Source organism: Euprymna scolopes, chromosome 8, assembly GCF_053919585.1.
Source record: "Euprymna scolopes isolate OS-2025 chromosome 8, ASM5391958v1, whole genome shotgun sequence".
In the NCBI taxonomy this organism is placed as follows: domain Eukaryota; kingdom Metazoa; phylum Mollusca; class Cephalopoda; order Sepiida; family Sepiolidae; genus Euprymna; species Euprymna scolopes.
This window is the reverse complement of record NC_136489.1, coordinates 45,229,408-45,254,115: the sequence shown is the minus strand read 5'-3', so window position 1 is coordinate 45,254,115 and position 24,708 is coordinate 45,229,408. Positions and strand designations below refer to the sequence as shown.

The 24,708-nt window shown below is 38.8% G+C and overlaps 1 protein-coding gene and 1 pseudogene across 3 annotated transcripts in view; one reads left to right on the top strand and one right to left on the bottom strand.

Annotated features, from left to right (window-relative positions):
* The window catches only part of LOC145283543 (cytosolic purine 5'-nucleotidase-like), a 1,063,943-nt gene that overhangs the window by 537,296 nt on the left and 501,939 nt on the right, over positions 1-24,708 (top strand). The window lies entirely within an intron of this gene.
* Positions 6,078-8,892, bottom strand: LOC145284033 (uncharacterized; annotated as a pseudogene).

Here is a 24,708-nt window from a genome sequence, read left to right as displayed (position 1 = left end):
TTTACCATATTTGTCCAAAGCAGTTTTGCATAGCGCTGAACTCAAATTTAAATATTTTGTGTCCTTGAAGACTTTTGGGGCTAAATGGGGGGTGGGGGGGGGGCAAATGATGGACTTAGTCATTTCTTTTTTTGCATAGAGCAGAACTTAAATTTACATATGCTAAGGCCTAAAACTGCACTGTTTGTCCATTTTCATCAGGATTTAACGTCTCTTGGGAACTTTGGGGCCTAAAAGAAGTGGAGGGCAAATGCTGAACTTAGTCATTTTTTTTTTTATGCCTCGTTCACTATGCACTCATGGAGGACCATGCTTGCTTCACTTGTTCTCTTTCATTTCTATCTCCAGAACCATATCCCTTTCCTTTTGTAATCCACCACTTTCTTGCATCAGTTTCTTTCTTTTCTAACTTCTTATTCCTCTTCATGTATATCGGCCATATTTGTCCATCGTTCATTATTTATTTAATTCGTTGCATATCTCTTTTGTATCTCTTTCATATTTCCTATATCTGATTTGCATATTAAATTTAAAAAAAAAATTCTTTTTCTCTTCTCTAACTAAACTTTACTTGGCACTCAAAATTCTAATAATTAATTCTACTGTATTCTGTAAGTCTCCTGAAAACTAACAATCAGCTCTACTCCCCAAGCTACCACTAACACTCATACATTGCACCCGACTTAAATGAGGGTCCTTAGCTTTCAGCTCTTAACCTTTGCATGCTGACCAATTGGAAATCATGATCACTAAACATCTGTACATTTCTATCCCTTAGGCATGCATTAGTTTATTCTTATCCAGGTATTGATGGAGTTTATTCTTATCCAGGTGTTGGTAGACCTGTAGATCTTCCCAGGTAATCCGTCTAAGAGAAGAAAAACTCTGAACCTAAACCTAAGGGGAGGAAGGCCTCTCCAGTCTCGGATGACAACCTTCCTAGAGCTGGTGACTCAAACAAATTATCGGTCTGCAAACCTAAACTGCTTAAGGAATAGATAGGCACTGTCTATCGCATGGCTTCCATACTCCTTCTTTCCCTATTAGCCAGGCGTAGAGGTTGAATCACAGGGAATCGACAGACCTTCAGTGGTCGATCTTGTTTCCTGACTAGGGCAATGAATGCCGTTTTCCCCCACTCCCAACACATCCCATCCCTTAAACTGAGCACTTGGGAATGCTTGAATGCCATAATGCCAGTACAAGTAGATTGGGTTGACCATCATCTGATGGGTTGAGGGTACCAGATAGACAGTTCCTGGCTGCTGCTTAGAACGGCTGCTCCATCAACAGTTGTATAATATCGGGTTGTTTGTAGTGCCATGTCGCACATGGAAAGGGACCCTGCACTCATCCCCAGTGGGCTATCCCGAGGCCACAATCCTAGTAGATGGAAGGACAACTGATGGTCTACTTGTGGTGCATGTCTGGTATTCTACATAACCACTTGTTCAGCACCCCTTACCTAAAATGAAACTCTTAAAAAAAAAATGATGACAGTACAACAAAAAATTATGTTAAAACCAGGCCCAAACTCAAACAAAACCAACCTTTTTTTTTTTTTTTTATAAGGTGGTCACCACTTATCAAGGCCTGGAAGCCACTCAGGGATAAGGGATTGTAAGTACATTACGTTAGTTTGGAGATTTAATAAAGTGTCTACTTAAGGGGGTGGTTCATCAGGAATTTGTTTACGTTGGACTTGAAGACATCCAGGTTGTAGTCAGGTGGGAATCAGGCAGACGGAACAGTTCCACAGGCGTGCAGTTCTAAGAAAGAAGCTTTGTTCATGGAATCTACGTTTTGATTTAGACATAGATAAAGAGTGGGGAAAGTTTTTGACAGTGGATTCAGCTAGACAGGTGTTTTCCGTAAAAGATTGGCGAGGGGGACCAGAGATTGAAGTTTAGATGAGCACCTGCCATGGAAATAACGATAAAACAAAGATAGGCTTGCAACGTCTCTTCTGTGGGAGAGAGGTTGCAGGGAAGAGAAAAGGGCACTCCCCACTAAGTCACAAAGTCTATTTTGTACTCTGTCAAGGCAGGATAGGCTGTTTTTAGCAGCTCCTGCCCAGATATGGCAGCAGTATTCCATTCTTGGATGTACTTGGCTTTTATATAGATAGAGAATTGCATCAGTAGTGAGATATATTCTGGAGCGGTAGAAAGATCCAACCATCTTTCCAGCGACTTTGGCAACTGACTTAATGTACATGTTCCATTTCAGATCAGGAGTGAAGGTCAAACCCAGAAGCTTGTCAAAACATGGGGCTTCTCCTAGATGAGTCATCCATTTCAATTGATTCCAGATGGGGATCAGAGCATTGATGATGTAAAGATAGGAGTTTGGTTTTAGATGCATTAAAAGTAACCAGCCACGTCTTCCCTCACTGAACCACGCGCTCGAGATCAGAGGAGAGAGAATCAGAGAGAGCTTTGTCATTTAAAGCCTTTGATGTGTTGCTGTAGATGGTCGTGTCATCAGCATAGATGTCAACGAATGATTTAAGTATGTGTTTAGGGAGATCATTGATGTAGATCAGGAAGAAAGTTAGGCCCAGGATGGACCCTTGAGGGACTCCAGCATTAATACTGCAGGCCTCTGATTTTTGTCCATCTACCACTACTCTTATGACCCTATCAGAGAGAAATGATTTAATGATAGAGAAAACATTTCCAGTTATACTGTAGCTAGAAATCTTGTGAAGTAGGCTTTTATGCCATACGTTGTCGAAGATCTTTGATATGTAAAGAGCAATTGCCCTAGAAAGGAAGTCTTTGTCAAGAGATTCACTAATCCTATGAGATATAACCGTTAGGACACCTGCGGTAGATCTTGCAGAATGGAAACCATATTGCATGTCACTAAGAAGGTTATTTCTGCCTTCTCCCTTGTGGCTTGCATTTACGAACATCCGTGGGCTTAGAACTAATTAAGCTGATGTTGAAGCATTTCTCCTAACCAACACCCCGGATATCTTAGCACTAAGTGAGACTAACCTACACTCCTCCATCCTCTCTAACTACTTTAACATGCCTGGATATCTCCCACTCTGCAGTAAGGACTCTGACGGACATATACACGGGCTTGGAGTATATATGTACCCTAATAAACAAAGTCTCTGACAGCATAGATACAGCACTTTCCCTCAACACTAGCGCACAAGTGCCTGTATTTGGTGATTTCAATGTCCACCACAGCAACTGGCTTGGATTTTCTACTTACACAGACGCAGCTGGTACCACAACACATAACTTCTCTATATCTCATTCCCTATCCCAGATGGTTACATTTCCAACCCGTTTCCCAGACCAGCAAGAACAACACGCATCACTTCTAGATCTGTTTCTGACCACAGTTCCCGATGACTGTGTAACTAATGCCCACAGCCCACTTGGGAACGCCGATCATGCAGTGGTAATGGTTGAAATAGCCCTACACTTTAGAGCCAAAACTGGAGAGCCACTGCTCAAAACAATGAGATATTATAAAAAGGCTGACTGGTAAGCCATCAGGGATCTCATCAGGGACGCCCCATAGCAAAATATCTTTTCACTTCCTGCTGAGGCCACTGAATGGTTCAAAATGGCAACTGAAGCACATGTTCCCATGCGCAAATTTTATAGGAATCTGTGACTTCTGGAAAATCTACAACCGTGTAGTAAATAATGGGCAATCAACAATTCCCCCACTATCCAAGAATCATGAGGTTGTTTGCTCTGCAACTGAGAAGACTAACATGCTTGCCAGTCGGTTTGCCTCCAACTCCACACTGGACCCTGCCAACCACCCTCTCCCTGACTTTCCTTTGTGGATAGACGCCACACTAGACAATCTGAAAATCACTCCCTTCTCAGGTGCATGCTATCATAAGAAATCTTGACACTGCAAAAGCCTGTGGACCTGATTTCATCCCGGCTGTGCTATTAAAAAAGTGCTCCGCCGAAGTAGCTCCAGTTCTCTCCAAACTTTACAACAAATGCCTTAATGAATCTTGTTTTCCTGCTTGTCAAAAAACTGCTTCTGTAGTACCAGTTTTCTAGAATTCTGGCGAAAGAACTGACCCAGTAAATTATCGCCCCATTTGCCTCCTCCCACTTTTCGCCAAAATATTTGAGACCATAATTAACCAAGCTCTAGTCCATCACCTTACTGATGCTAAACTTCTGACTGACAAACAATATGGATTTAGGCAAGCCACATATATATGCTAACTGTAATCTCAGAACGTATATACCATTCACTGGACAAAGCGGGGGAGGGTAGAGCGGTAGCTCTAGATATATCTAAGGCTTTTGACAGGGTATGGCATGAAGGTCTTCTCAGGAAAATCAGATCATATGGTATCACTGGAAGAATACTTAACATAATTAAATCCTTCTTAGATAGAGAAAAATCCAGGTTGTCCTCGATGGTTGTACATCTAAAGAATATGATATAAATGCGGGAGTGCCTCAAGGGTCTATACTTGGATCTCTATTGTTCCTAATATTCATAAATGACCTCAGTGACAAAATTGCCTGTGAGATGGGTATATATACTGACAACACCACGCTCTATAACAGACATGACAGGAAAACAAATGAACACATATCTAAAGAAATGGCAGAAAAACTATAGAATGACCTCCAATCAGTAGTGGAATGGGAACAAATATGGATGGTCACATTCAATGCTGCCAAGACTAAACTCGTTTCTTTCAATAATTTCAAGAAACCTTCTCTACCACCAATAACCATGGCCAATGACTCTTTATCTGAAAGTGCATCTTTTAAACTCCTCCGCCTAACGCTCTCAGGAAACATGAGTTGGAACAATTACATTGAGAGTATCGCCAGGATCGCTGCGAAGAAGGTAGGTTCTCTCTACCGTGCTAGAAAGATACTAACACCTGAAAGAATCCTATACCTCTATAAGGCCATCATTCGCTCATGTATGGAGTATTGTTTTCATATTTGGGCTGGTTCATCTGCCACTAGTCTCTCGCTCCTAGACAAGGTTCAAAAGAGAGTTGGCAATCTGATAGGTCCTGAACTGTCATCTAAACTTCAGCCTCTGTCCCGTCGACGAAATGTTGCATCCCTCTGCCTGTTCTACAAGTACTTTAACGGTGAATGCTCTGATGAACTGCAATCACTTGTGCCCCCTCGACGTAAATACCCCTGACAAACAACTAAATCCCACTCTTTCACAGTAGAGATCCCTAGATGTAAGAGAGCCTTCTACTCCAGTAGTTTCTGCCCCAGGACAGCTAGACTTTGGAATTCCCTTCTAGATCCCTGCTTCCCAACTGTACTGACATGCAGAAGTTCAAGTGCAACGTGAACCGATATCTTGCTGCCCAACACCCTACACAGTGCCCCTGATGCCTATGTTCCTGATAGTGTCCCCCTACAACAAAATGGCAATGTGCCTTGTTTGGGGTGAAAATGTAATAAAAAAATAAAAAATAAAAAATTATGGAAATCGTTCCAGACAAGGCATGAAGCCACTTAATGTAAAAAAAAAAAAAAAAAATACTGCTTCAATGTCAAAAACTTGCAAACGCTAAGTGTTAGATGTATAGAGTTCGACTCAGAAAACAGCAATTATTCCCCTTTGTCAGAAAAATCGCTCATGAAATGTGAGTACTAAAGGGCAAAATAAGCAAAGCGAGAGTTATGAGGCTGTCAAAAAGTCCACGTTCTATTTCCTTAAACTAACATGAATCTTGTTGAGGAAGGTATGAACCCGCAGTGTTACCCCACTTCATGGATAAAATAGCAACTTCTGCACAATGAATCGTTTATGATACATTTTTTACAACAGAGGTTTGGGTTTTTGTAATTACATTTCACAAAAAATGGTTGATTTGCCGTTAAACAAACACAAACTAGTATATTTTCCCTTACAATATTTCGGTGATTTCATTCTAATTGAATTTACTTTCCTTTAAATCTTTTCTGCTAGACTATTCCTTCTCCCCTTCATTCTCTCTCATTTTTTAATATCCCTTCCCCTCTGTTTCCCTCTCCCGGGGGTGGACTCCACGCATGTTCCTCCCACCAATGTTTACAACACTTTCAAGCGTACTCTTAGTAATGTCTTGTAACTTCCTGTTTCTGAGATTCATTCACAAGTTTTAAGAAATTCGGTAGTGCAGATGGGGGGATTAGAAGGTTCCGCTGTTCTGGGATACAATTCGCCATTACTAGAATTAGAATCGGTAAAGCACCCTCTCCACCACCGTCATTTCCTTTCAATTTTAAGTTCATTTTATTATTATTTATTTCCTTTCTCTCCCCCTTTCTTATTTCGAACTTCTGTTCTTCTTGACTTCTTGTTTTCTGCACCTTTCTCCTGCCTCCGAAACATTTCTCTTTCTCCCCTTTTCGCTCCCTCCCTTCCTTTCACCCCTTTTCGCTCCCTCCCTTCCTTTCACCCCTTTTCGCTCCCTCCCTTCCTTTCACCCCTTTTCGCTCCCTCCCTTCCTTTCACCCCTTTTCGCTCCCTCCCTTCCTTTCACCCCTTTTCGCTCCCTCCCTTCCTTTCACCCCTTTTCGCTCCCTCCCTTCCTTTCACCCCTTTTCTCTCCCTCCCTTCCTTTCACCCCTTTTCGCTTCCCTCCCTTCCTTTCTCCCCTTTTCTCTCCCTCCCTTCCTCTCCCCTTTTCTCTCCCTTCCTTCCTTTCTCCCCTTTTCTCTCCCTCACTTCCTTTCTCCCCTTTTCTCTCCCTCCCTACCTTTCTCGCTTTTTCTCTCGCTCCCTTCCTTTCTCCCCTTTTCTCTCCCTCCCTTCCTTTCTCCCCTTTTCTCTCCCTCCCTTCCTTTCTCCCCTTTTCTCTCCCTCCCTTCCTTTCTCCCCTTTTCTCTCCCTCCCTTCCTTTCTCCCCTTTTCTCTCCCTCCCTTCCTTTCTCCCCTTTTCTCTCCCTCCCTTCCTCTCCCCTTTTCTCTCCCTTCCTTCCTTTCTCCCCTTTTCTCTCCCTCCCTTCCTTTCTCCCCTTTTCTCTCCCTCCCTTTCTCCCCTTTTCTCTCCCTCCCTTCCTTTCTCCCCTTTTCGCTCCCTTCCTTCCTCCCCTGTTCTCTCCCTCCCTTCCTCCCCTTTTCTCTCCCTCCCTTCCTCCCCTTTTCTCTCCATCCCTTCCTTTCTCCCTTTCTCTCTCACGCCCTTTTCTTTCTTTAACACGTCCTTTTCTCTCTCTCTCTCTCTCTCTCTCTCTCTCACGTCCTTTTCTCTCTCTCTCACGTCCTTTTCTCTCTCTCTCTCTCTCTCTCTCAAGTCCTCTTCTCTCTCTCTCTCACGTCCTCTTCTCTCTATCTAACAAGTCCTCTTCTCTCTCTCTCTCACACACATCCTCTTCTCTCTCTCACACATCCTCTTCTCTCTCTCTCTCTCACGTCCTCTTCTCTCTCTCTCAGGTCCTCTTCTCTCTCTCTCTCTCTCACGTCCTCTTCTCTCTCTCTCTCACGTCCTCTTCTCTCTCTCTCTCACGTCCTCTTCTCTCTCTCTCTCTCTCACGTCCTCTTCTCTCTCTCTCACATCCTCTTCTCTCTCTCTCACGTCCTCTTCTCTCTCTCTCGTCCTCTTCTCTCTCTCTCTCGTCCTCTTCTCTCTCTCTCTCACGTCCTTTTCTCTCTCTCTCTCTCACGTCCTTTTCTCTCTCTCTCTCACGTCTTCTCTCTCTCTCTCTCACTCACGTCCTCTTCTCTCTCTCGTCCTCTTCTCTCTCTCTCTCTCTCATCCTCTTCTCTCTCTCACGTCCTTTTCTCTCTCTCTCTATCACGTCCTTTTCTCTCTCTCTCACGTCCTCTTCTCTCTCTCAAGTCCTCTTCTCTCTCTCTCACGTCCTCTTCTCTCTCTCTCTCTCACGTCCTCTTCTCTCTCTCTGTCACGTCATCTTCTCTCTCTCTCTCTCTCACGTGCTCTTCTCTCTCTCTCACGTGCTCTTCTCTCTCTCTCACGTGCTCTTCTCTCTCTCTCTCTCTCACGTGCTCTTCTCTCTCTCTCTCTCTCACGTCCTCTTCTCTCTCTCTCACGTCCTCTTCTCTCTCTCTCTCACGTCCTCTTCTCTCTCTCTCTCTCACGTCCTCTTCTCTCTCTCTCTCACGTCCTCTTCTCTCTCTCTCTCTCACGTCCTCTTCTCTCTCTCTCTCTCACGTCCTCTTCTCTCTCTCTCTCTCACGTCCTCTTCTCTCTCTCTCTCTCACGTCCTCTTCTCTCTCTCTCCCGTCCTCTTCTCTCTCTCTCTCTCTCACGTCCTTTTCTCTCTCTCACGTCCTTTTCTCTCTCTCTCACGTCCTTTTCTCTCTCTCTCACGTCCTTTTCTCTCTCTCTCACGTCCATTTCTCTCTCTCTCACGTCCATTTCTCTCTCTCACGTCCATTTCTCTCTCTCACGTCCTTTTCTCTCTCTCACGTCCTCTTTTCTCTCTCTCACGTCCTCTTTTCTCTCTCTCACGTCCTCTTTTCTCTTTCTCACGTCCTCTTCTCTCTATCTCTCTCTCACGTCCTCTTCTCTCTCTCTCTCTCTCTCTCTCTCTCTCTCACGTCCTCTTCTCTCTCTCTCTCACGTCCTCTTCTCTCTCACGTCCTCTTCTCTCTCTCTCTCTCACGTCCTCTTCTCTCTCTCTCTCTTTCACGTCCTCTTCTCTCTCTCTCTCTCACGTCCTCTTCTCTCTCTCTCTCTCACGTCCTCTTCTCTCTCTCTCTCTCTCACGTCTTCTTCTCTCTCTCACGTCTTCTTCTCTCTCTCACGTCTTCTTCTCTCTCTCACGTCTTTTTCTCTCTCTCTCACGTCTTCTTCTCTCTCTCTCTCACGTCTTTTTCTCTCTCTCTCTCTCTCTCACGTCTTCTTCTCTCTCTTTCTCTCTCACGTCCTTTTCTCTCTCTTTCTCTCTCACGTCCTTTTCTCTCTCTCTCACGTCCTTTTCTCTCTCTCACACGTCCTTTTCTCTCTCTCTCACGTCCATTTCTCTCTCGCTCTCACGTCCATTTCTCTCTCGCTCTCACGTCCATTTCTCTCTCTCTCTCTCTATCGTCCTTTTCTCTCTCTCGCGTCCTTTTCTCTCTCTCTCACGTCCTCTTCTCTCTCTCTCTCAAGTCCTCTACTCTCTATCTCTCTCTCACGTGCTCTTCTCTCTCTCTCTCTCTCACGTCCTCTTCTCTCTCTCTCACGTCCTCTTCTCTCTCTCTCTCACGTCCTCTTCTCTCTCTCTCTCACGTCCTCTTCTCTCTCTCTCTCACGTCCTCTTCTCTCTCTCTCTCTCACGTCCTCTTCTCTCTCTCTCACACACGTCCTCTTCTCTCTCTCTCACGTCCTTTTCTCTCTCTCTCTCTCACGTCCTTTTCTCTCTCTCTCACGTCCTTTTCTCTCTCTCTCACGTCCTCTTCTCTCTCTCTCACGTTCTCCTCTCTCTCTCTCTCACGTTCTCTTCTCTCTCTCTCACACGTTCTCTTCTCTCTCTCTCACACGTTCTCTTCTCTCTCACACACACACGTTCTCTTCTCTCTCTCTCTCACACACGTTCTCTTCTCTCTCTCTCTCACACGTTCTCTTCTCTCTCTCTCTCTCTCTCTCACGTTCTCTTCTCTCTCTCTCTCTCACGTTCTCTTCTCTCTCTCTCTCACACGTTCTCTTCTCTCTCTCTCTCACACGTTCTCTTCTCTCTCTCACACGTTCTCTTCTCTCTCTCACACGTTCTCTTCTCTCTCTCACACGTTCTCTTCTCTCTCTCACACGTTCTCTTCTCTCTCTCTCACACGTTCTCTTCTCTCTCTCTCACACGTTCTCTTCTATCTCTCTCACACGTTCTCTTCTCTCTCTCACACGTCCTCTTCTCTCTCTCTCTCTCACGTCCTCTTCTCTCTCTCTCACACGTTCTCTTCTCTCACGTCCTCTTCTCTCTCTTTCTCCCCTACGCCCTCCTCTCTCTCTTTCTCTCTTACGTCCTCTTCTCTCTCTCACACGTCCTCTTCTCTCTGTTTCTCTCTCTCACGTCCTTTTCTCTCTCTCTCTCACGTCCTTTTCTTTCTTTTTCTCTCTCTCTTTCTCACGCCCTTTTCTTTCTCTCTCTCTCTCTCACGTCCTTTTTTTCGGAATACAGCCATTAAAGCATGTGAGCGAAATGTGTGTGTATGTGTTCATCACATAAGAAACAGTAGTTCGAAATAACATTGTTCAAAAGAAGAATAAATTCTCGTTCGATGCAGTAATTTTCCATGATGGGAATTAACGTTCATTTGTGTGCCGCGCAAATTCAAGACGGTAGATTTTAAGGCCTCCCAGTGGCAGAGTTTCATTGACATCCAGGCTTGGGGAAGACAAGAGAATAACTGGAATAAACTGATTTGATTTTTACGGCAAATCCTTATGTAACGATGTTCTCGAACGTTCCAGCCTGTTTACTGTATCCCTACGGGCGGAAACGTAACATAGTTCCTTTGTTCCATGTGTGCGGGTGGTCAAATCGCAACTCTGTGTGCGTACACGTTCTAATATTCGTGGGCGTTGAAAACGGTGATTAATATGAAAATGTTCCTGTTGAAGATTTGTTGCGGCCGTATGTAGCGATGGCTACAACGTTATTTACTATCACTCACTTCCTGTTATTTACTAATTAGATTTCTTTTCATTACTTTGGTTTTTATATACTTATTTTACTTTCATTTCTTAGTTTCTTCATTTTATTTTCATCCTTCTCCTCCTCGTCGTCATCACCTTCTCCTCCCTCTTCTTTTTCTTATTTTCTCCTTCTTGTAACTCTTCTTTTTTTCTGCATAATATATATATATATATATATATATATATATATATATCTTCTGTCCAAAGATCTGTTTCTTGTCACCAATTTATTTTACTTTTCATTTCTTCGTTCCTTCATTTTATTTCTTTCCTTCTTCTTCTCCTCCTCCTCATCATCTTCTCCTTCACATTCATTTTGCCTTTTTTCTTTTATCCTCAAGATCTACATCTTGCCACCAATATCACCGGAAAGTAAAAATGTTAAACTCATTTTCTGATTGCTTTACATTTTTGCTCCAATGCCGTTTTTGATTCCACCAATTTCCTTTTCACATATAAAAACTAAAAAAAAAAAAAAAAGATACAAGCACACGTACGAACACACACACACACACACACACACACACACAAAACACATATATGTATTATTATAATAAAGCCGATTTTACTAATGTTTGTTTCCTGTAGGCCTTTTCCCTATATATTTTAATCACACAAAATACCTATTCAGATATTCCTCAGTTTGGGGATTGAGTCATGTTTGAAAACAATTTGATTTTAATTATCTTAATTAGTTGTAAGTTGAAATTAACTCATGAGTGACCCATCTCTTACTAACTTTCTAGTTATCTTAATCCTCTCTTACTCTATTCTTGACTCTCTCTCTCTCTCTCTCTCTATATATATATATATATATATATATATATATATACTAGCATGTCGCCCGACGTTGCTCAATCGTAAAATATGCTTGCATATAGGATTTTAATTTATGCAGATTTTGTATTTATTATTATAGAACCAATACTCTATTGATTATTATATTGTACCTAATATATAGTAGTGATTTCAAAAGTTAAAAAAAAAATGACTTGGGTGCCGTCAGTTAGAATCGAAACCAAAACATTTAATTCTGCAGTGGTATTCACTACCATATAACCTAAAGGCAGATGAAAATCAAGACTCTAAAAGTTAATGCAGTTTAACCTGTAAATGTATATTTGCGTGTGTGTATAGGAGCACTTTGAGTCAACTCGAGCTTGACAATTTCTAATTTGGACCCGTTAGCAGCTTTTTTTTACCAGATAAAAGCCAAATTAAATTTGTTCCAGAGGCTGAATACTTTATATATCAAATTTGTTTATATATCAATCGAGCCTACAACTATTTAGTTGATAGCAGTTTTAACCATTAGATCCTAGGACAAGCACTGCTTGGAAATGATATCACTTGTTTTTATATAAGCATAGACCCGCCACTACATAGTGCTCCATGTATTTATTTACAAAGAGCTTTACCTTATGTTAAACTGTACCAAGCAATATCATTAATGACAGTGCTCAATCCAAGAAGCGGTGCTTATGTAGTCATTCACACACGGTTTCGCTGTATCATAGCTCTTCAATGTGCCTACGATAGCACTTCTCCCAATTCAGGGATGTGTGTGTGTGTGTGTGTGTGTGTGTGTGTGTGTGTGTGTGTGTGTGTGTGTGTGTGTGTGTGTGTGTGAGAGAGAGAGAAGAAAAAAACTTTTTCATTTTTTAACTTTTATTTAACTGATTTTGTAAACTTATTTTTCCGAGCTCAAGCAATTTAATCCAAGCCGAAAGGGAGTGACAACTATGCCACGTTTAGTTTCAGTAGGAAGAGCTCCATCATTCCAATAAAGTAACCGGACTCAAAAAGAATTTCAAAAACTACCTAGCAAATATACCCGGTGAACGAAGTTCAAGAGAGATACAAACAAATTCATATAAAGGAACGATTAGAATCTTTAAAAGTTCTCTTGGTTGGAATGTATGGAATAGCAGGTGAATGTTTGGTAACGTGTTGTATGTATTTACGTTGTGTTTGTTAATCTAAAATATCGCTCTCTCTCTCTCTCTGTGCATATATATATATATATATATATATATATATATATATCCTTTTACCCCCTTAACCTTACATACACACACATCTCACCCGCTCACCCAATCAATCAGTGTAAGTTTCTATTTGTTTGCCTGAGATTCTGTCTCTCCTTTGAACTGATAAGTCAATGTTTTTCAGCCTTTTCTCTTTCTTGCCACCTTTCTCTTTTATTTTCTCGGTAGACACCTCGCCCTTCGTCTTTTATCTTTCATCTTATTCCTACGAAAAAAAAAAGATAAGGCAAAGTTAGACACAAGGTCGATCAAAAAACGTATCGCAAAACGATGGATGAAGTTAAAATAAAAATTGACTCCATTAAGAAGGATCTCTGGCCGACGACAGAACAGATACTGTACTTTGGTCATTCTCATTTCTCTCCTCTTTCATTTTTTTCTCACCTTTTTCTTTACCTCTTCCTTTTCTTCATCTTCTTTGTCCTTTTCCTTTATTTCTTTTTTTATTCCTCTTTTATTCTTTCACTTTTTCTTTTCTTCTTGATCATTCTTTCTTTTATTTTATGTTTACTTTCTTATTATACTTATTATACTGGTGCTACCAGATCAGGCTTCTGAAGATACTGGCCTCCTGATCTAAAATGCACCAAACATTGGTGTTATTGATTTCCCTTTGCAAAACTCAATCATGTTCTGCAAAGTTAAAAACTAAGACAATTTTCCTCCACAAAACAACCAAACTAAATTCAATGAATTGGAGATATAAAGAACTTGACGCATGAAAACTTTTTCAAAGTGATTACATTCAACATTAAATAACCTGAAGAGTTGATATGCCGTAAAACAAAACAATCAAATAAAACCTGATGGATAAATATTTGAAGATATGTAAAAAAAAAAAAAATTTTTTTCATAAATAAACTTTAAGCATAAAATCTTTTTTCAAAATGTTGAATTCAATATTAAATAACCTGAAAAAAGGTTGATTTGCCGTAAAATAATCAAACCAAACTTTACTTTTTTTTTCACCATTTATTTTCTCTTTGAATTTTATTTAATTTTTTTTTTCCAATTTTATCTTTCACATTTTCTTTCTATTTCTTTCCTAAATTCAGTCTTTTTTTTTTTTATTTCTATCACTTTTCCTTTTTCTGCTTTTTTTTTTCTTCGTCCTTTCTTCATTATGCCTCTTTCCTCTGCATATCTTCTCTTTCTCTCTTAACCTTGAGTCCTCCCACCATCATGTTTCCCTATTTGATTTTGCGGTGGCAAAGTCCGTAATTTCACTTTGATGTGATATTCGCGTCATTTCTTTCGCCCCCCCCCCTCCTCTAAATGGGCCAGTCAAAAACCTTTTCAAAATTGAACCATTTCTGGTTTTCTTCTCTTTAAAACTGTCATCAACTTTTTCTCGCGTACTTTTTCCATACAGAACTGGACTAAAAACATGTCATGAAAGAAATCCAGAAAATATTAAACTTCAGTTTAAGTTAAATAAATTTATCTAATTTTAACTCCCACTTTCTGTTTAGCAAAATTCATGCAGGTGTATACCAAGGAAAATTCCCTTCTAATTCATGTTTACTTTTGTTTTTTGTTGTTTTGTTTTGTTTTTTGTTTTTTTTGCCGAGATGAACGTTGTGCAGCAATAAGTCTCTCAAAAAATTAACAGGAACTCCGCGGGAAGTTTTTGTACCTGTTCATGTAAAGGACGCTCGGTGTCCCTGCGACGATGCCGAGCAGATTATTGCACACATCCTCACAAATTGTCTCCTAAGCAAGGCATGCTCAAACGCGGACCTGAGGGGGGTATTTAATTCTCTTCCACTGCAAGATCTGTGACACCAGAGTCGGAAAGTGGGATTGAGAAGTCAGTGACCCCGAGGAGGGGCACTCTGACCTGCAAAGAGTGCATTCTTCAGTAAGGGCGCCTTAGGCGATTAGCAATAAACTAACCCCTTCTCAAAGAGGGAAGGCAAAGCCTGGAAGGGTGAACCTCCTAGAACTGTACAGAACCAGCATTACACTGCAATCAACAGAGACCAGGCCATTAGAGGAATGCTCTAATCTGTTGATTTTGGAGGACTGAGGATGCGAACCTGAGAGATTCCTTGGACACTGCCCGATGATGGATCTTCAGAGGGAGCAAAACACTATGGTGATGATGTTGATAATGAATAGTACATATTGGGGATTTATAACGGGGACATATAATAGCATATAATGATTGTGATGACACTTTTGACGGAAAGACATTTATATTTAGTTTATTTGCTGATCGCATGAGGCTCCCTTACTAAGAAATGCCAACGAGGCTGCCCATGCATTTTTTGCAGGTCAGAATGGTTTTCCTCTAGTATGCTGGCTTTTCAAATCCCACTTTTCGATCCTTGTGTCACATCATCCTGTTGTAGGAAAAGGGATATAAGCAGCGTTTTTGCTATCTAGTTTACATGATGACTGACTTCTTCCGATCCAATCAACTATGTATAATTGCAATGTATCATTCTTACATCTTTTTATGGATATGCATTTCTTGTCAAAATGGTGATCTTTTTATGTTTGCAATTCATCTGAAAATGTAATTGGTTTTGATTTGTTAGAATGACTATTTAACCCATTAAGTCCCAGGGTAAATATTGAGTAACTTATCCCTGAGTGGCTTCCGGGCCTTGATAAGTGGTGATCACTGTGTAAAAAAAAAAAAAAAATCTACTTTTTTTACTATTGAGTTGAAACTTTATGCAATGACTAATCTACTTTTTTTACTATTGAGTTGAAACTTTATGCAATGACTAATCTACTTTTTTTACTATTGAGTTGAAACTTTATGCAATGACTGTAAATGAACAAAATACGTAAATTGACAGGAAAAGTTATTTATATTTAAAAAGCGAAATATTGACTCTCCTATAAAAAGGACACTGGGTACATGTGAGATATATATTAAAATATTGAGTAACTGTTTTAGAACACGCTTTTAGATGCAAGAAAAAGTATTTTCTCTTTTTGGTCCCCTGACAAAAGGAGAGTGGACATGTAAATTCACATTCATCTGTGATAACTACGCCTTGAAATTTTTTGAAATTTTGCACAAACATTAAACATGATATGAGTAAAAAAGTAACAAAACAGATTTTCCGGGACAACTTTGCCCCCCCCCCCCCCCCGAGGTGCCTTCTGGGTTAAAATGACCAAAATTGACACTTTTGTGCTTATTAAAAACAAATTGATGTCTTGGATTTTTATAAAACTTTCTGAAAAGTTGTAACTAACTGATTTCTATATAATTTTGTTTGTCTATACCAGTGGTTCTCAACCTTTTTTTACTCATGGACCCCTTTTCCCTTCTTTTTATCTTGGCAGACCCCTTCATGACTATTGGTCATAAGACAATCTTCTATTTTTCACTAATATAAATTTTGAGGTTTTAATAATCAAAGAAATATCATATAATTTAGCTTTATTTTTAAATGAAAACTAATTTAATGCAAATAAGGTGTTCTACAACAACTATAATAATTATGATAATAATGATAATCTAAATTAGAGTGATAATAATTCTTTACCAATATCTTGTATTACAATATTACAATGTTTCTTCCATGGTCAAGCCGATGGAGATCAGACAGTAGAAATTAAATTTTTAATAATAAAAACTATTCTGAGTTGGTTTTCTTCATGGATCACCAAAATATCGTTGTGGACCTCCATTCTGTTATGTTTTACCTGTGGACCCCCAGAAATATTCCATGGACCCCGGTTGAGAACCCTTTTACAATAACTCTTTTAGGCCATTTTTGGGGCTATTTTACCATATTTGTCGCAAATTTTCTGTGTATGTCTATTGAGCGGTTTTGCATGAAGCTGAACTCAAATTTAAATATGTTAAGGCATTGGGGACTTTTGGGGCTAAAAGCGGAGGGTATGGACTTAGTCATTTCTTTTTTTTTTTGCATGGTGCGGGACTCAAATTTACATATGTCAAGGCCTAAAACTGCACCATTTGTCTATTTTCACCAGGATTTGATGTCCCCCTTTTTATTTTTGGGGCTAAATGGTGGGGGGCAAATGCTGAACTTAGTCATTTTTTATGCCTCGTTCACTGTGCACTCACATGGAACCATGCATCCTTCACTTTTTTTTTTTTTACACACAAAGGAGTCACCACTAATTAACGGCCGGAAGCCGCCCAAGGATAAGGGTTAATGCGTGTACGGTAGTCAATGGGACAATATCGGAGTAATCGTCAGTAGTGGAAAATTGGTAAATTGGATTACTTAAAGGGATGGCTCATCAAGAACTTGTTTACATTGGACTTGAAGACGATCATATTGTAGTCAGCTGGAAAGCATGGACATGGAAGAGAGTTTCACAGGTGTGCAGTTCTAAGAAAGAAGCTTTGTACATGAAATCTACTTTAGGTTTAGGCACAGATAAAAGGTGGGGGGAATTATTGTTTCAGTTAGACAAGTGTTTTGCATGAAAGCTTGGCGAGGAGGAAACCATAGATTGGAGCTCAGATGAACACTTGCCATGAAAATAACGATAAAGCAGAGACAGGCTCGCAATGTCTCTTCTTTGAGAAAGAGGTTATAGGGAAGAGAAAAGGGCATCCTTCATTAGGCTGCAAAGTCTATTTTGAGCTCTGACAAGGCAGGATAAGGTCTTTCTACCAGCTCCTGCCTATATGTGGCAATAGTACTCCATCCTTGCACGTACCTGGCTCTTATATAGGTAGAGAATTGCATCAGCAGTGAGATATCTACTGGAGCAGTAGAATAATCCCACCATTTTTCCAGCGACCTTGGCAACGAATTTGATGTATGTGTTCCATTTCAGATCAGGAGTAAAGGTCAAGCCCAGAAGTTTATCAAAACATGGAGCCTCCCCAAGACTAGAGCCATTCATTTCAATTGATGCCAGATGGGGATCAGAGCATTGATGATATAAAGATAGAAGCTTGGTTTTAGATGCATTAAAAGTAACCAGCCACCTGTTTCCCAATTATACCACATGCTCAAGATCAGAGGAGAGAAATAATCAGAAATAACTTGGTAATTTACAGTCGTTGATGTGTTACCTTATATCATAGTGTCATCCACATAAATGTCTATGAATGATCTTAAGATGTGATTTGGGAAATCATTGATGTAGATTAGGAAGAGAATTGGGCTCAGAATGGACTTTTGATGAACTCCAGCATTAATACTGTTAGCTTCTGATTTCTGCACATCAATCGCTATTTCTAGCAAACTAATTAAAGCTAAGAATTCCAGCCTATTTTTATGATTGAATTCGTTCCTTCTGAATAAGTTGAGATGTGTGCATTTTAGACTGCAGCATTTTTATTTTCTACTTTTATTGTCCATTAATTATTTTTTGTCACCCCCTCCTTTGTCTTTCCGGATCTTGGAATGGATTAAGATGTCTCCAGATGATTCATCTGGCCCATTTTCTTTGCTAACACGAGCTTATCATCGGTTTCCTCCTCTGAATTGTAGTCCAACCCAGATTAAATTACATTTTTTTTGTAAAAGAATCTTGAACAAGCCATATTGTTGATAGGAGAATCATATTTTTTTATAAAGTTTACGATATTAACGTCATTACCCACTTTTCGTGTATTAGTCATAGGAACTTGAAATTTGATAGGAATGATTCCCAACCTATGCAAATTCTTCTGAATTTTTTAGATGAGGATTGATGATTTAAATTATTCAGACATCTGTTCTCATCTTCAGTGTTATTTTTACAACAAATACATATATATATTAGTGTTGGGACGATTAATCGGGAAAATGTGATCACATTTTCCGATGTCACAAACAATTCTTTTTAACTATTTTGATTTGTTTTTGTTTAAAACTTCATTTTCGTACCAATGATGAAATGATAATTATTCACTGATTTAAAACTACCAGAAGAAAAAAAAACCCTATAGACCAACCGACACAAGTGTATTTTTTACATTTGCCAAAATATATGCATATATTACATTGTTTTTGTTTTTTTTTTGTTTTTTTTACGGTAATCTAACACCTCCCTTTGAAAAAACAATGCTATATTTAGATTTTTTTCTTAATCGGAATCGTTCCATCACTAACACACACACACACACACACATATATATATATATATATATATATATATATATATATATAGTCATCCACATACAGTACTGTTTCGCTGTTTCACAGCTCATCAGTGCGGCCAGACAGGCAACTACCTCAAGCCAGGATTGAAACCCGACCGTTTGTACGGCAGTCAAGGCTCCTAACCATTACGCTATTGGCGGCTGCTTGAACGAGTAGTGAGTTTAACGATGTTTATATATCGTCTGAAATACCTCCGCTCGATTTGTTTACACAAAGAGCGTCGCTTATATGCTAATGGTAATTCGTGTTTCACTTCTCAATATGCTCAACTCAAGGTGAGGAGCACTATAGTCATCCACATACAGTACTGTTTCGCTGTTTCACAGCTCATCAGTGCGGCCAGATAAACCTCAAGCAAGGATCGAAACCTAACCGCCCATATGACAATCGGAACTTCTAACCGTTGCGCTGTTTGGCTGCTGCCATGCGGGCAGTGAATTAACAATGTTTCGACATTGTCCAAACGCCTAAACTCAATTTGTTTACACAAAGAGTATCGCTTCATATGCTAATGGTAATTTGTATATCTATATATACTAGCATTTCAGCCTGGCATTGCTCGGGTGTTCGGATGTGTGTGTTGAGCAAAAAAAAAAAAAAAAAAAAAAAGTGGTAGTAGGAAGGCAGGCTCGAACCCGTACTACAAAGGAGGAAAAGAACGGGTAAAAAAACCTGACGTCTTTGCTGTTATGACCACTGCCAAATCGGAAGTGACGTAGGTTTAAATTAAGGCTAGACAATCATAAGAAGAGGATGACTTTCGAAAATATCGGCGAAAAAGCGACCCCCCCCCGTAGCAAAGTGCCCAGTTGAAGGTGAAGATATGATTGTTTTTTACCCAATTTTTCGATATTTGTTGTCTGAAAGGTCGAACTTCAAAACTATACTGATCTTGTAAAAATCCGTCCCCTCTGTCGAAAGTTTTAGGCAAACATGCAATCGTACATACATACATACATACATACATACATTTATATATTTGTAACTCAAATTTTCGACCCAAACCGATTAAAAAGCTTGCCTATCTCTGGATACCCTTTATGCAAAATTTCAAATGTTTAGACCAGAAATTGTCTGAGTAATTTGGTAGAGCGGTTAAATTTTTTTAAACTTTGACCCCTATTATAACCCATTAACGTTTATAGTTTGGGGCTTAAATCAAGTTATTAAGTTAGATCCATGTCCAAGGGACCTATATCAAAAATTTCAAGTGTTTAGACCCAAAATTGGCGGAAGCATTTGGTAGAGTTCTCAAAGGTCAAACCCTTGAACTTTGACCTCTTAACAGCCAAATTTCTGTCCGAAAACGGATTACAAAGATTTTCCCAAATCTCAATACCCTGTCTATCAAATTTCGAGTCTGTAGACTAAAAATTAACAGAGTTATTGCATAGGGAAATGTACACACACACAAACACACACACACTTTCACTTTTATAGATATATAGATTGTGCAATAAGACGTTTAAGAATCTTTAAATCCATACTAAAATTTGCCTCAAGGATCACTAGTTTATTAGATAAAGTACTAATTAAAATTCATTTATAAAGTGGTACACTTCTGAAGGTTAAAGATTCAGTCCTGTATGCAGACGACACTAAGAATATAATTGCATATTATTTAAGACTTCTGCCTGGAATGAAAGTATGCTATCCTTGCCAAACTTTCCAGAAAAATACTCATCTAGCCAAAATCACTATCAATAATTTCTCCCACTCTTTACCTGTGCCTAAACCTAAACGTAGATTCCATGAACAAAGTTTCTTTCTTAGAACTGCATGACTGTGGAACTCTGTTCCGTTTCCATGCTTTCCAACTGACTACAATTTGATTGTCTTCAAGTCCAACATAAATAAGTTCTTGATAAACCGTCCCCCTAAGTAATTCAATTTACAAAATTTCCACTACTTATGATTACTACACTATAATCACATTGACTACTGTACAACCATTAACCCTTATCCTCGAGTGGCCTCCCGCCCTTGATAAATGGTGATTCCTATGTTAAAAATAAATGGGGTTCTATTTGAAATTCTGTGCAGATTCCCAAGTTTGACAGAAAGATTTGTGAGTTTGACAAAATGCACCTAAAGAAGGTTGGAAGTTACATCGAACGCAATGTTGTGAGAATACTACTCTAGATGAATATATATATATATATATATATATAGAGAGAGAGAGAGAGAGTGTGTGTATACACTCCATCAAAAATTTTTATTTATCATTATTTCCATGGGAAGTGCTCGTCTAAGCTCCAATTTCTGGTCCCCCCTCGCCAATCTTTCACGGAAAATACCCGTCTAGCTGAAACCACTGTTAATAATTTCCCCCACTGTGCCTAGATCAAAACGTAGATTCCATGAACAAAGCTTCTTTCATAGAAGTGCACGCCTGTGGAACTCTCTTCCGTTTGCCTGTTTCCCACCTGAATACAACTTGGATGTCTTCAAGTCCAACATAAACAAGTTCCTGATAAACCGCCCCCTTAAGTAAGACACTTTATCAGATCTCCATTACTAACGATTATTATATTGTCCCATTGATTACTGTACACACAATAACCCTTATGATAAGTGGTGACTTGCATGTAAAAAAAAAAGAAAAGTGAGGAAAAAATATATTATGCTCCACTAATGTTCAAATTAGGATCACAGTGTAGTATCTGTTGTGATACTACCCTTCATCCTTCCTTTCTATGATCAGTGATGGAGAAATTCTTCTAGACTGAAGTAATTTTAATTTTTGTACAAATCAGGAATGCCTTTTTTTTGGAGAGATGGCTTTTTCTTACATTAAGAACCGACCTTCAGTCCAATCTATCTCGGTGAAGAGGCAGAAGTTTTTATTTATTTATTTTTTTAATTAAAAATGTATAATTTTAAAACGTTTAAATTGATTTTTGAAAATTCGAAATGGCGTAATAAAAGATAAAATAAAAGGTAATTGCAACTTCTCTTCCAATTTTCAGATTTTGTTATCATGCCCAAATGCATTTTATTTTCTTTTGGTTGATTGATAGTTGCTATTTCTTTTGACAAGTTAAGGGCAGAATAGATTCATTGATTGATATAATAATTAAGCGAACGATTTTGCATTAAAAAACAATTAATGTTAATAATTGTGAATATCAACGTAATCAAAGGAATAAATTGTAAGATAGTCAACATAATGAAATCTGAAATATAGACTTTTGTCATTTGTCTGTTGTATTTTCTGTATTTACAGTGAGCTTCCTAAATTAAAGATTAGTATCTAAAAAAAAAAGGTGAAATATAATTGAAAAATCATATTTCCACAGTTTTGTAAATAAATTATGTATTTAAAATGTGATTTTATTATTCATAAAATTTGCCTCGGTCTTGAAGCATTTCTTCTTTACTAACAGAAAATAGGAAAGATCAACGTCCTGAATTCATTTTAATGTAGGGACTCCCTATCGCTAAAGGTTTTATACCCACATTAAAAGATAAATATTCAACATCTTTTTACCAAAATGAAACTTTCCCAATATTAACGATCGATCCGCAGACGAAAAACTGAAGAGTTCAGTTTTTTCTTATTTAAAAATGAAAATGTCTACCAAAAATAATATAATGTTTAAAATGTAAAATAATTATCCATCATTTATTTTTGAAAGTTTTGTTTAAATAGTTTTATTAAAAAGTTTTTTAAAACAGTAATGAAAAAACACTTTACATTAAAAAATAAATTAATTAATTAAAAATCAAATAACTCTGTTTTTTATGTTTGTTTACAAATACCACCTGTATGTGAGAAGGTCAAGGTCAATCAGTGTCGACTGAAAGCTGTTCTTGTTTCTCCCACTTGCTGTGGTCCTTAAACCCTAATTGATCTTAAATCACTATTAAAATCTACTAACACTCTCCCATCAAACACGGGAATTCACCATCATTGTGTACGCTTTTCATCTTAGATTGTCAATGTATCATTTTCTTATTCCGTGATATCTATAATAAAATATTACTTGCCACAGTAAAAACGGTCCACTCGTTCCATTTCAGAAATAACTTTTAGGACGATTTCCTTGAGTACATTCCTATTCGAGTATACCTCGGATGTAATTACTGAACATTAAAAACACATTCTGTATACATTTACTTCACTACATAAACGCCTTAACTGACTGAAATCTTAAGCTATGAAGATTCTAGTGATGCACCAGCCCAGATGTGGCAACAATATTCCATGCATGGGTGAATGGTGACTTTGTAGAAATATAGGATATTTTCTGATCTAATTTTCTTGCACAGTAGAGAAACCTTGACAATTTGTTCCAACTCCTGTTGCCTGTGAATGTTAAACTGAATAATTTGAAAAATAGACTGTTATTTTGTCATGGCAATCGATGGTTGAGAAGGTTTTTGGTGCTTTTAAAGGGAAGTACAACAAAATACTGGTAAATAGACCAAAAAAAATATGTATATTAAAACTTAATGTTGACATGTTAAGTTTTAGTTTTGAAAAATATGTGCGTTCCATTTTACGATTTTGCAATCTGGTTTATAAATCACTGCCGCATGAATTAAGAACAGCTTTGAAGAAAACAAAAACAAACAAATCCCCCCAGACCACTCTCAAACTCCACATTTGAAAAAGAAACAAGTGTCTTTTGTCTTCTTCTTTTTTTTTTTTTTTTTTAATTTTTTTTTATTATAAACATCTGGTATAGTGGATACAGTACTAGGTAAAATTAAGTTGTAAGTTACATTTTCTTTAGGCTTCAATCTTCAATGCAAGGGGCACGAAAAATACAATTTCTAATTACTTAGGACTTCTACCCAGTGGAAATTGACGGAATAGAGGTATGCTACCTCTGAATTAAATAAAGGGTTCTGTTTGAAGTTCTACGCAGATTCCAGAGTTCAACAGGATTGAATTGAAGAAGGTCGAAGGTTACCTCGGCCGAAACGTTGTGCAAATAACACTCAAGATGAGTATAGTAGTCCTAATAATCCAAATAATATGAATTATCAATCTTCATCTCAAAAATTTAGAAACATAAGACATTTTTTTAAAATTATTTTTTTATTATATTTTCATCCCAAACAAGGCACATTGCCACTTTGATTTAAGGGACTACTATCAGGGACATAATCTACAGGGGTACTATGTAGGGAGTTGGGCAGAAAGATGTCTGCTCACATTACACTTGAACTTCTGCATGTCAGTACAGTTGGGGAAGCAGGGTCCCGGAAGGGAGTTCCAAAGTCTAGCAGTTCTGGGGAAGAAACTACTGGAGTAAAAGGCTCTCTTACATCTAGGGATCTCTACTGTGAAAGGGTGGGATTTAGCTGCTTGTTGGGTTCGTCAGGGGTATTTACGTCGGGGGGGGTACAAGTGCTTGCAGTTCGTCAGAGCATTCACTATTAAAGTACTTGTAGAACAGGCAAAGGGATGCAACATTTCGTCGATAAGACAGATGCTGAAGCCTAGATGACAGTTCAAGACCTATCAGGTTGACGACTCTCTTTTGAACCCCGTTTAGGAGCGAGAGGCTAGTAGCAGATGCACCAGCCCAAATGTGGCAATAATACTCCATACATGGGTGTATGGTGGCCTTATAGAGGCACAAGATACTTTCAGACGTTAGTAGTTTTCTAGCACAGTAGAGAGAGTCTACCTTTTTCACAGCGGTCTTGGCAATGCCCTCAATGTAACTGTTCCAACTCATGTTCCTTGTGAATATTAGGCCAAGGAGTTTAAAAGAAGTACTTTCAGGTAATGTCTTTAGCCATTGCTATTGGTGTTAGAGAAGGTTTCGTGTAATTATTGAAGGAAACAAGTTTAGTCTTGGCAGCATTGAATGTGACCATCCATTTATGTCCCTATTTCACTATGGATTGGAGGTTTTCCTCTAGTGTTTCTGCCATTTCCTTAGATATGTGTTCATTTGTTTTCCTGTTGTGCCTGTTATAGAGCATGGTGTCATCAGCATAT